The sequence below is a fragment of the Panicum virgatum genome, chromosome 9N, assembly GCF_016808335.1.
Source record: "Panicum virgatum strain AP13 chromosome 9N, P.virgatum_v5, whole genome shotgun sequence".
Classification (NCBI taxonomy): domain Eukaryota; kingdom Viridiplantae; phylum Streptophyta; class Magnoliopsida; order Poales; family Poaceae; genus Panicum; species Panicum virgatum.
Genome location: NC_053153.1, coordinates 11,974,591 through 11,987,779, shown reverse-complemented (window position 1 = coordinate 11,987,779; position 13,189 = coordinate 11,974,591). Strand labels below are relative to the sequence as shown.

The following is a 13,189-nucleotide window of genomic DNA, read 5'->3' as shown; positions in this document are numbered from 1 at the left end:
CGTAGTGAATCATCCAGTCCGTTTCTGAAAATGGGCACTGCAATAATGGCAACGATGACATCAGCATGCCCGTTATTGCAGCGATTTTTTGATAAAATAAAAAAAATGCCGTAATCTGCTCCACTATCAAATTACAGGTAACAGAAGCTTAACAACACCATAAAGTATTCTCGGTAGGACAATGAGAGCCAAAGTATAGTGATGATTTCTGTAGATTAATCTTTTGGCCCGACCCCTGACTGTAAATCCCCTTTAGACGAGCAGCATGTTCCTCCTTCTTCAATAAGCAAGAGAGGCCTTCGGCACATAACAGAAATAAATAAGGGCTGATAGGATCCCCCTGCCTCAGTCCTCTAGTTGGGGTAAAGGATTCAGAAAGTTCTCCATTCACTCTAACTGAGTACCGGACAGAAGAGACACAACGCATAACACTATTAATCCAGCTCTGTGCAAAGCCCATTTTTTGAAGAACTCCTTGCAGATAGTTCCACTCAACCCGGTCATATGCTTTCATCATGTCGATCTTGAGGGCAAAAAAGGGAACTTTAGCACGTTGTCTTCTAATGGAATGCATGTATTCATAGGCTATAAGCACATTATCTGTGATCAGCCTCCCTGGAACAAAAGCACTCTGTTCTTCTGTAATTATTTTTGGCAGCAGCCTCTTTAGCCTATTGGCCAAGACTTTGGATGCAATTTTGTATAGCACATTGCATAGGCACCGAGATCAAACAGAAGGTGTGGAAACGTGTCCAAGGTTGGAGTGATAGGCCTTTATCTAGAGCCGGGAAGGAAGTTTTGATCAAATCTGTAGCTCAAGCCATTCCCACTTATATTATGAGTTGCTTTCAGCTCCCTGATGGTATATGTGAAAAAATTAGAGCTATAGTGTCAAATTATTGGTGGGGTTTTGAGGGAGGAAAAAAGAAGATGCATTGGCGTTCCTGGGCCTGGATGTCAACTCCAAAATTTTTAGGAGGAATGGGTTTTAGAGATATGAAGATTTTTAATCAAGCAATGCTAGGGCGCCAATGTTGGCGATTAATAACAGAGCCTGATTCTTTGTGTGCAAAGGTGCTTAAAGGAAGGTACTATCCAAAAAGCTCATTTCTTGATTCTGGCCCTACAAAATCATGCTCTTTTACATGGCGAAGCTTGATGCACGGGAAAAGCCTGTTGGAACGTGGTATCCTTTGGCGAGTTGGCAACGGAGAAGATATTAGAATTACAAAAGATAAGTGGGTTCCTGATGCTCCCTGTCATCCTATCCAGCATGTTGTCCAAATGCCTGATGATCTCAAGGTGTGCTCTCTAATTGATGAATCTTCAAGACAATGGAACGAGGAGCTAGTGCGCATATGTTTCAGGCCTGCTGATGCTGAAAGCATTCTAAATATCCCTCTCAGCCAAAACAGGGTCTGTGATCATGTTGCATGGCCATTTACAAAGACAGGTATTTACACGGTGAAATCAGCATATAATATGGCTAAATGTGAGGCCGTACATCTAAATGCTAGTGCCAAGGGAAAAGGGGAATCATCAAATCAAGTATGCACAGCAAAAGAGTGGAAGAGTTTGTGGAATATCAATGCTCCTCCCAAGATGAAAATCGTGCTGTGGCGATTTGCACATGACTGCCTCCCAACTGGACAACAACTAAGAAATAGACAGATCCCGGCTTATGATCTTTGTTGTTATTGTGGCATAGATGAATCCACACAACATGTTTTTATCTTGTGTCAATATGTGGCTGAAATATGGAGGGAACTAAAGAGAAAAGGCGGCTTCAAGTTAATGGTCAAAATGTTTGTTTCACCTAAGCAATGGATTTTTGAAATGTTGGCTGCTTGCACAGATAGGGAGGCTACTATCCTTGCCATAGCCTTTTGGCATATCTGGGAGGCTAGGAATGCTGTGCGAAATGGAGAAAATAAAATGCACCCCCACTGTATAGCTGAGAAGATTTTAGCATATGTTGACATGGTGCTTGTGCATTGGTGTACTCCAGCCCATCCTAGAAAGTCTGATGTCCTTAATCGGAAAAGATGGGAACCACCGCCCCAAGGGTGGATTATGGTCAATGTTGATGCAGCAATTTTCCAAAAAGATAATCGCATGGGCTTGGGTATTGTCATTAGAGATGAGAGAGGTGTTTTTCTGGCTGCTTGCAAGCAGGGAATTGACAAAATTACAGACCCAGAATTGGCGGAGACCATTGCTTTTAGGAGAGCAGTTAACTTTGCTTCCCAGCTCCCTCATGACCATATTATAATTGCTTCTGACTGTGAGTCATTGATTAACAAGCTCCAGTCGAGAGTCACGGACCGCTCCAATATTGGAATTATCATAGAAGACATAAAAAAAGTGGTCTGTACTTCTACTGTGGCTTTTTCCTTTATTCATGTAAACAGATGTTGTAATAAGGCAGCACATGTTCTTGCTAGATCGGCAGATCGTCTTTCAGAATCTGTATGGCTTCATGTACCACCAGAGTTTCTCTGGTCTACTCTATGTAATGATATGACAGCTTAATGAAATGCTGCCTGTTTACTTTTCAAAAAAAAAACACCATAAAGTATTACAACATCACAATGAACACAAAATGATAATACCACTACAATTCCAACATTTTGTTAAAACATAAAAAAAATCCATCGGCCCCACCAGTCCGCCGCCAAGCCCATCACCCCGCCGTCGCTGCTCGCGTCAACCGCCGGGAGAGGCCGAGCGCCGCCGCGTGGCCGGATCCGCCATAGTGGGGGGCCCGCCGCCAGGATCCGCCGCCGGGGGGGCGCGCGCTGAGCCCCGCCTCCCGGATCCGCTGCCGGGGGCGCACGCCGCCGAGCCCCGCCACCCGGATCCAAGGCCGTGGGGCCGCCACCGAGCGCCGCCGCCCGCGGACCGCCGCCGGGGGCTACCACCGCCGTGCCATAGGAGAGAGAGGGAGGGGAGGAGAGGGGCGCCGCCCGTCGGGCCGCCGGTCCGCCGTGCCATGGGGGCTCGTCGGCCCCCGCGCTTGCCGCCCCGCGCGCTCGCCGATCCCCGCGGTCGCCGCCCCGTGCGCCAGGCGCCGCGCCATGGGGGCTCGCCAGCCCCTGTGCTCGCCGCCCCCACGCGCCAAGCCACCGCGCCATGGGGGCTCGCCGGCCCCCGTGCTCGCGAGTCTCGGGGAGGGAGGGCGGCGGGCGAGCATGAGCGGGGGAGGAGAAGTTGGAGCAGAAAGAGAGAATGAGAGAGATGAGAGGAGGCCGGCAGCTTTGAGGGAGAGAGAGGGGGGATGGATCCGGCTCATAATATTTGGACCAATGAGAGAGCTCCATTTTGAAGCCATGGATCGATGACGTGGCAAGTGTGTTTCTCTAATTGTATTTCAATACATTTTAATACAGTTAAATGAGCTCAAATGAAAAAGTTGTAAACTACAAAGTTTTAGATCTCATCGAGCTCTACAACTATGATATAGAACTTATTTACATCCAAAGTCATTTGGAAATTTTAAAAATTTAAAATTTGGAATCGGAAAGCTTATAATGATATTTTGAAGTAGAAAACAATGTCAAATAAAAAAGTGTACAGCTTATAATGATATTTAGACTACATATGTGAACAATATATATGTTTGAAATTTTATTTAGGAATCAAAAGATAGAAATCGGTCGGGTAACGTCTCACTCGACATTGTATTTTCAATTTTTGTTTCTTTTTTGGCAAAAACAGAGTTGCCACGTGGGTCTCATGTTATTTTCAGCCATAGCCGTTGATGATGTCTTCTGTGGCTGTTATTGCAGTGGGTATTTTTAATAACGACTGGTGATGACATCATTGCTGACCGTTATTGCAGTGGGTATTTCTAATAACGGCGTGTGATGACATCATCTCCGGCCGTTATTGTTGTTGTCATTTTTAATAACGGCCGGCAACGACGTCACAATGCCCGTTATATTGTATCACCTCCATTTCTAATAACGCTGCCATCGCTGACGTCATACATGCCCGTTACTGCAGTGGTCATAGCAATAACGTTGCCACTTGATGATGTCAGCAATCAGGCACTGCAATAATGCATTTTGGTGTGCCCGTTATTAGTGGAAAATAGGCAGTATTATTACAAGAGACTTGTGTAGTAGTGACGATCACCTCTCCCTGCAGTAAAGGTTAAACATGGTTTCACCTTTCAGTGCCACGTACGTTGGCGATTAAACTGTTCGGGTTGCTTGGTGATGAGTAGCTAGCTATTAGGCTAGTTTCAATGGGAGAATCGACACAATTAACAAGATCATAAATAGGTAATCGAGTCGGAAGATTGTCATGTTGATGACACTCCTCTCAAATTTTATGACACTTCTCATCCTTTCTCTTTATAAAAAGTTCGTCAACCAGCAAATTTAATGACCATGATACTATTATCACACTATAAACTGATCTTAGAGTGAGCGAACACTGCTCACAAAATGTTTGTTTTCCTTGGGTACGGTGGACGGTGGACGGTGGACGGGGAGCGAACACTGGCGATGCACGACAGCACGCCCACGCACGGTGCGTCGTCATTTCATTCCATTGGGTTTTGGATAGGCATGCATGCCGCGTCATCACATCAGTTGTTGTAATAGTATAATCGGGTCGTCCTTGTGCGATGGATCGCGCTCAGAGCTTAGCTAGCCAAAGTCGTCGTAATGACCTTATTGATGACCTTAGCCAAAGTTGTTCACTTGTTCTATATAGCTGATGATGATGATGGCGACGGGCCGCAGCATGAGCGCATGCTGACGCAGCACCTTATCGATCTCACAGCTCTCGGAGGTATCTAAGATTACTAGCCGACGCGCATCTCCTTATTATCAGATGGCCTTTAATCTGGCGATCACTTTTTTTATATACATTTTAGCCGGTGCATTTGCCTTGTGGTTCTCGGGCTCGCAAATCTTCACATCCTGCAATTTGTCTTTGGTGAGGGGCTGATTCACCCCTAGAAATCGATTTCCAGGGGCAGATGAGGGGTGGTCCGTCTTTGGAAGGAACGATCACGTTATCCATCATTGCAGATAATATTTATAGCTACGAGAAATAGGAGGCGGATAGCATCCACTCCTAGAAATACATTTTTACTCGTCTCTAAAATTCATTTTCGTAGTAGTAGTGTTTGTTTTTTTGTTTCAATTGCCCTAGTTAGTGTCTGCTTGGTAATTATGATAATGCTGGCTTATTGGGATTGTCCGCGATCTTGCTGCCATGTGATTCTTCAAACTCAGGAAAGTGAATCGAGTTTTGTTATAATATTCATCCATCCTTTTATTTACCTATATATACTTGTCATTTAGGACATCACTGAACTAAATGAAGCCCTCTGGGAGCCTCTGGCTGTTTTGGCCAGTCCTATCGTGCCGCGTACTGTGCAAGTTGTGGAGAGTCTCGCCATGCGGCAGCCCCCAGCCGTTCGCGTCCACCCTACGCCGCTATATGCGGCAGAAATAAAGGAGGCCCACGCGGGGACTTGAGCGTCGCCGTTGCCCGCAGACCCAATCGTCTCCGCCAGCTTCATCGCGCCTTGCCTCACCTCATGGTCGTTGCCTCGCACGCTGTCGCCTCCTCCGTATCGCAGCGCCGTCGACAGCCTCCTCTGAGCCGATCCTCCTCCCCCGTTGGCCGTGAAGAAGGGCACAATGTTGTGCCCATGGTGGAGGCGGCGGATTCGTTGCCGGCGGGGAACGCACGACAACAGCAAACATCAGCACTAGGGCGACCTAGGACGGCCGCCCTAGGTTCTTGTGGGCGAGCTCCACATTATATCGCAGTTCGCTCAAGTCCGGCGAGGGCTAATGGCAGCACGGCGGCGCCCTCGGTGAGAAGGACAATGGCGTCGGCCAGGCATGAGATTAGGGGCGACTGGGCGAGCGTGGGCCGCCTGGCCTGGTGGTTCCTCCGGCCCAGCGCCACGCGCAGGGTCTTCTTCCTCTTCCAACCAGAGCAACGCAAACGCCAAACTCCATCCACCCAGCATCGAGCCGCTGGCGCCGTCGGCCGTCCTGCCCCCGCGTTGCGGAGCCCCGCCCCCCCCCCCCCCCCCCCCCCCCCCCCCCCTCAACCGCTCCGGCCCTCGGCAGTCGGCCGCCGGCGGATCCGCGCGCTCGGCACCGCCCGCCACCGCGGGGACCTGCAGGGCTGCAGCCGGCCTCCACCGGCCACCGCCTCGGCCCTGGGTACCCGCCGGCCGCGCTGGCCACCGGCGGTTCCCGCGCGGTGCGCGGCGTGTGCCGCCCCCCGCCGGCCGCCGCCGCGGTCGCCTGCAGGCCTCCTCGCCCCCCCTGCAGGTCTTTTCGTGACCTGGCTTCGCCACTTACCATGGAGGTGGGTGGATAAAGGAGCTGCAAGGGGCTCCATCAACGCATGGAGGTCAGCTCACAGTCCCTCGCTCGGATAGTCGGATGCAATCCTGTGCCTCTTCCTCTTGCTCATATGTTGGTCCCGTTCGCCATCCTCCCTGCGCAACCTTGGACGGCCGCCTCTCCTCTTTATCCTCCTGCAGCCACAGCCTCGCATCTATCTTAATTAAGGTGCTTCACTGCCGGATGCAGGCTCTCAGTCTTCCTTGAGTGCGTCGTCGTCATCATCAGTTGCACAGGTGACGAGTCCATATCAGCACTACATGTATACTTCTCGCTGTTGATTGCAACTAATCTTTGTTTCTGTCTTTGGTAAGCTGGATAATCACTAGCCATTTTATTTTGCAGTTACCTTCTGATGAATCTAAATATACTAAAACAAATGCATCTTTGGCATTACGGGAGTTGAAATGTTTATACTGTGCTACTCTAATTCCAGTTCGTTCCACTACATTGGATTTAGCCTATAGCATGTAGGTAAACCTTCTAACCTATTTGACTTACAGATTATAACATATCTGATCACTTTAAGCTGTTGTATGTTGGAGGAACCTGAGAGTATTCCTGCTAGGTCTGAAAAGAGGGGATTTACTAATAACCTGCAAGGAGATTATTTAGCAATTACATACACATGAAACGATCTACCATGGTATCTTCTTTATCTGAATTTTTAAGGCAAATACCTTACATTAAGATTGAAGATGTACTGAAATTGGTACTGGTTGGTTACGTACATGCAGTTTCAACATGCTCTCATTTATTCAATTTATCAGACTAAATTTTTTTAATGTAGCTCATGGCATGAGGGCGCTCTGTTTCCTTCCGTACACATAGGCCTCAAAGTTTTCTTATTTTGTGATGAAAAAAGTCAGGCATTGACAATATTATGTTAGTGGTAAGGAAAGTAAACTGGCAACCAAGAGTGATACGATTGATGTGAAAAAGTTGGTATGAAAATTTGTTATTATATTTCCTCCCCGCCTCTTAATTGTACATAAAATAAAAAAAATGTATCCATTTTGCTTTGTGTCTATTTCTTTTAGGGAACCTCTAAGGTGTTTCCCCTCAACCCATATTATGTACTCCTATGGTTTACAGTACATGTGTAATTACCTTCGATGAAGATAAATTAGCCATTTGTGATCTTAGCTGACTAAGAATCATGTGATCACTGTGCTCCACTAATATTTATTCTTATTGCACTTCCTATCTTTTATTTTATGTTGTTATTATGTTTATTTTGATTTCTCTATTTCCAGGTGCCTTCTATTCCCGTGTCTTCTATTCCTGGCAAAGGTTAATGCTTCGCTAGAGAGATTAGTTGTCAGGATGTCCTTGCGGGCCTTCAACATTAGTTAAAGCCTATCGATTTCCAGAGACATTTTTTTCCTTTTCGTCAGCTAATGTTCTTCTTAACTAGGATTGCCTTTCTTCAAATCTCAAGATCTGTTTGCAGTAGTCTAAAGTATTTTTAAGGTTATTCTCATCATTTAATAAAAAAATCCATTACAAAAATTGCCATGATATAAAAAGTAGCTTCGAATTTAGAATTTGCATAATCTTTTAAATTATTTGATATCAGTAATCAGTAGTTTAGTCCTCCAAGTTCTGTCCAGCAATTGGGCAAGCTATTTTGGTAAAAGCTGCAGATTCAATTAGTCTTCTTTGTTGCCTTTAAATTTTACACAAAATGTTTGTGTTCCATTTTGCAGATTTGCTCATGGGTTGACAAACTGAGATAGAGGTATATGATCTATAATGTTGCATTCCTGCTTTGGATTTCTTTGCCAAGCAGTGATACTAAGAATTTCAAACTGACCATGGACTCTGTGATAGCCTTGGGTTTTATTATTATGCCCAGTTACAAGGCCATATGAAAATGCTGAAATTCAGTTTGAAAAGCCGTGAAAATGTCAAGCTGTATTTGTTTTTTTTTGTAGACTAAAACCTCTAGCCATGAACTTGGTTAGATGGGGCTCAACACAAATGAAGTGTGACCTTTGGTGCCATGTGGTGAGGGAAGGATCCAACATCCAATGCCGTCATTTAACTTTTCTCTCTTCTAACATGCTTCTTCCTTGGGTTTCATTGAATAATCACCTACACCTGGATCTGTTGTCTGGTAAGAATCTTTTGCCGATTTGGGATTTTAGCTACATTGTAAAAAGTACAAAAGAGTGATTTTTTTCTGAAATATTGTTCTCACCCTTCAATAAACAAAATCCATTGTAAAAATTCCCTTATACAAAGAGGTAGCTTTGAATTTGCACAATCTGTTAGATTATTCAATCAATGCCAATAATTAGCTTAGTCATTCATTTCTGTTCAGTAATATACCAGGCTATTTTTGTAAAAGCTGCAATTCAATTAGCATTTTTGGTCGTCTTCAAATTTTACACAAATCCCGTGTTCTATTTTGCAGATTTCCTCATACTTTAGCCAACTGAGCTAGAGGTATATAATTTATATTCTTGCATTCATGATCTAGATTTATTTGCCAAGCAGTGACACTAAATCTCAACGCCTATGCAGAATTTCAAAATCCCTATGGACTCTGCGATACCTTCATTGTTTCTTATCGTGTCCAGTTAGCAAGCATTTGAAAATGATCAGTTTGCAGTTTTATATTACTCCCTGGGAATCTTAAGCTGTATTTTGTTTTCCGTTTTGGCTAGACTTCTGTCCATGAACTGGTTAGCTGGGGCTCAACACAAGATAAGTATGACCTTTGGTGCCATATTAGGGGTGATGGAAGGAGCCAGTTCCGTAGATTTCTATCTTTTAGCATAGTACTTCCTTCGGTTTCACTAAACAGTTACCTATGCCTGAATCTTTTGTCTTGGTAATTTTTTTGTCCAATTGGGATTCCATGTTATAAAAAGTATAGTAACCTTGATCCTAACTCCCTGAGTAATATGTGTAGGAGAACTATGCCTGGATCACTCACATGATCAACAACATACTACATGTACAATCTTCAATTACCCTTTCTTATGGACATTCAGCTACATAGGGCCATTCTAATAAATAACAATTTGTGTTCTTTGCTAAGATACACAAGTATCGTGTTGTATGATGATGATGTTGCTCCTCCATGTCTTCAACCCATGATGTTGTTACAACCTTTAAAAATGATTGTGCAGATATGAAACTTTGTAAATGCATGATTAGTGCAACAAAATCCATACTGGCATGCACGACTGCTCTACGGGCGCGACGTTAGCGCGCCTGCCTTCCTAGTCTATATAGGTACCTCATTTCCTACGTGGCGTCTAGTTGCTTGCCAAAAGAAAGATGACTGACAGTGTGTTATCATTGAAGAACCAACGCGGGCAGTAGCAACTTCCATGGAGGACAGCAAAGAGGCCACTTTTGGACCCCCCCCCCCCCCCCCCCCACGCTACTGATTGTTAGAGATCGAGTTCTTTGTTGCACCAAAGCACAAATGCAGAGTAGCAGGGACACAGTTGTAGAGAGGAAGAGTTCTTTCTTTTACTGGATTACAAACTGATGAAAGAGACCTCCTATTTATAGTAGGAGAGATCCATATAAATACAATGTATAGTGTTTGAATTCTAGAATTTCTTCTCCTCTCTTCATTAATTTGGCCACCATTTCAAAGTCAGATTCATACACTATTGTTTTGACTGTCCTGGACTTCGAATCACAACACTAATGACATGACTGGAGCTGAAGAAGTCGGCCCGTTGGCGTACCCCATGATGACGTGGTATTTTAGCATGGCCTTGAAGATGGCTTTTGTTTGTTTCGTTCCCTGGGGATTAGGGGGATTACCTTGATCTTTTGCTCTACTGGAGCTTGGAGGTTGGAGCCAATGACAAATCTGTGGCCTGGGCTGGAAATGCTCCTTTTGCCGTTTGCTCATGTGTCTTTAACGGCGTCGTTGGTCTGAACTAGCCTTGTGGGGTGCAGTATCGCTAGTTTGATTGGCTGGTTTAGCCATCGGGTCAGGCCCCCGTCATGCAAAATCATCGCCGTAGTCACGCTCCGGAGGAACATGAAAATCAGCCGTTTTAGTGAGGCTAGCTGGCACGGTGCACAGGTGAGCACACGAACAGGTAAATTTAAGCAACATGAGTTGAAAATCAGGCAACCAAATTTCGTCCCTGCATGTGTCACTCTGTTCGTTTGACTTGTCAGCCAGCCACCCAACAGTGTTTTTCTCTCTTACTAAATCAGCATCAGCACCAGCTAGCCAAAAATATTTTTCTCTCGTAACAAATCAACACCAGCCACAACCAAACGAATAGAGTGTCGCATATGCCGAACCTAGCTGGCTGGTGCGAGCCACCTCCAACCAACCAATCATGATGCCCTTGAAACATCCCCTGCCCGCAGCGGCGTCCGCTACCGCCTCTTGCAGGACGCGGATAGCGGAAAAACCACTGCAGCGGCGTCCGCTATCCCGTCCGGGACGGTAGCGGAGGCGCGCTTTTCCGCCAAATCAAGCCCGGGCCGCGGACGCCCGCTACCCTGCACCGGGCCCACCTCGGCTCCGCCGGTTGCTGCCTCGCGCGTCCCTACGGAAGCCGAGTAGAGCAACCGGGAGTCGCCGCCGCCGCCGCCGGCCGCCGCCGCATGGAGGGAGCCGGATCCGGCGAGGGAGTGGAAGGAAGGGGGCGCGCTGACAAGGGAGGGGGATGGAGGAGCCGAGCAGAGTCGCTTCCGAGGTCGAGCGTGGGCGGGTCGATGTGGAGGTGCGCGGCCGCCGGACGAGAGCTCCGCAGGCTCTGCCATGGACGCCAGCCAGGAAGGGGGAGCAAGGGATTAAGCAAAGAAAATGAAGATTTAAGGAAGGATTCCCTATCCCATCCTTTCCTCGAAGATATCTCCAAGATAACGACGTCCAAAGGGGTGCAATCGTGAAGGACATAAACTCTAGAAGATGCGAGGAGTCTACACGCGAAAGATGAGACCGAGGCGAGCCCGAAAGAGGGTAGGCCGGCCGGCCTAGCCCGTTTCCGAGACGGTTCGGCCTCCCCTTCGACCGATGGCTTCCTCGGCTTATAAATAGCTCGCACCTTATTCAACTCGCAGAATCCATCCACCCAGAACTCGACGAAAACCTAGGGCTAAGACCGGAGGGAGACGATGGCCGCCGCAAGTCTTCGAAGTTGTCTAGGAGATGGCTTAGGCCACCCCTAGCCGCCATGGCCTCCCTGCGTGGTTGTGTCATGGTGGAGTTCATGAGCTTGTTGGAGTCGTCAATGGTGTATACGCGGTGGTGACGATCCAAACGAATCTATTATGTGAGTAATGTCTTCATGTCATCCGATCTATTTAGCGATCATGTCTCTCCTCTTTGATTTCGTTCTTGCCTTGGGTGTGCTTATTCCTAGATCTATTCTCGAGATAGATTGCATGGGGTGTTCTTGTAGCTATGGTGGCTAGGAGTTCATACCGGATCTACCCAGGGGGTTCGACACTAGCGTGCTTCTGGGGGCTTAGTCCCAAAGGGAGTGTCGTGACAGGGCGTGGCCTGAGTAGGGGGGTTCCCGAGGGGTTGGATTGGAGGTTTTGGTTTAAAGAGGCTTTGGATGAGATGCATGTTGTGCTTACTCGTTTAGCTAGAACTACAACTAGAATGCGAGCGATTGGTTTAGTCATGCCTTCGGTCATGTTTTATCCTTACCGATGTTCATGGATGAGATCAACCTTTGTACATCACTCATATCTATCAAAGGTTTACCCTTTATATGCAATCAATGCTTCATATTAGGATAGATCCGTTAGATTAGATGGAAAACCCTAGTAAGTTCATTGTCGATCCACGGATTAATAAACCTTTGGGGTATACTCTAAGGGAAAAGCTACACGATTCCGTGCGCTTGCGGTATATAAATTGGGGCGCTAAGGAGCGTCAACACCCGCGTCGCCACGCGCAGGCCGGGAGGGAGGGAGCCAGGGGGTGGCGGCCGCCGCGATTTCCTCCGCCGCGCCGCCATGGCCCTAGACAGATCTGGCCGTCGCCGCCATGGCCACTGCGAGGCCGCCACTGCCAAGGCCGTGCGGGCTGCCGCGTTCGCCGGCCCCGCCACCGCTGAGCTGGCCATGCGGGCTGCTGCGCTCGCCGGCCGTGCGGGCCGCCGCGCTCGCCGGCCCCGCCGTCGTGCGCCCGCCGCACCAGACGGAGGCAGGCTGCGGGCCGTGGCGCAGGCGGATCTGTGGGCCGTGGCCGTGGAGCAACGCCAGGGCCGGCGGCGCGGGAAGGAGCTCCACCAGGACGGAGGAGGGAGGAGAGCCGCGGATCTACGCGGAGCTGGCCGCCGGCGAGCTCGGGAAGGGAGGATGCGCCGCCGCGGGAGGGGCAGAGGGAGCTCGGGGAGAGGAAGGGAGAGAGAGACGGAGAGGAAATAAAAATTTAGAGGATGACATGTGGACCCCAACTGTGGTAGTTGGTATAGATGAGAGATATAACGAATGTATGGGTGTAGTGAAATTGAAGATAGAGGAGAGAATCTTGATGACGAGGTCGGAATATTCTGTTTAGAGGATGAATTTGTGGATAGCCTTACTTCTGAACCGCAGAATACTGCATGGCAGGATGTGTAGAATATCACGGACTTGTTGGGCCACAACCTGTCTTCTAATTTCATGGGCGTGGGTGCAAATGTTTTCGGCCCACGAACAATTACAAGCCCATGAAGATTTCCGTGGGGGCGCACGCGGTTGGGCGGAAATGTTAGCGCGCGGGTGGATGAAAACTCTTCTTCTGCCCTGCGTCACTCGTCAGCGAATCCTCGCTGGATGAATAGACGGCTCCGGCATCCGCTGCCGGTCGTCGGCCA

The 13,189-nt window shown here is 47.8% G+C and overlaps 1 long non-coding RNA gene across 10 annotated transcripts; it reads left to right on the top strand.

The window, feature by feature from the left end:
* Positions 1-6,863: 6,863 nt before the first annotated feature.
* On the top strand, positions 6,864-9,961 carry LOC120691560. Of its 10 annotated transcripts, none has more exons than XR_005682302.1 (4): positions 6,864-8,502; positions 8,803-8,834; positions 9,524-9,629; positions 9,702-9,773. It is a non-coding gene; the product is annotated as an uncharacterized LOC120691560 (long non-coding RNA). The 10 variants fall into 10 exon arrangements; XR_005682300.1 differs by lacking the exons at positions 9,524-9,629; positions 9,702-9,773 and adding exons at positions 9,056-9,222; positions 9,304-9,473; XR_005682294.1 differs by lacking the exons at positions 9,524-9,629; positions 9,702-9,773 and adding exons at positions 8,913-9,222; positions 9,304-9,473.
* The last annotated feature ends 3,228 nt before the right edge of the window (positions 9,962-13,189 follow it).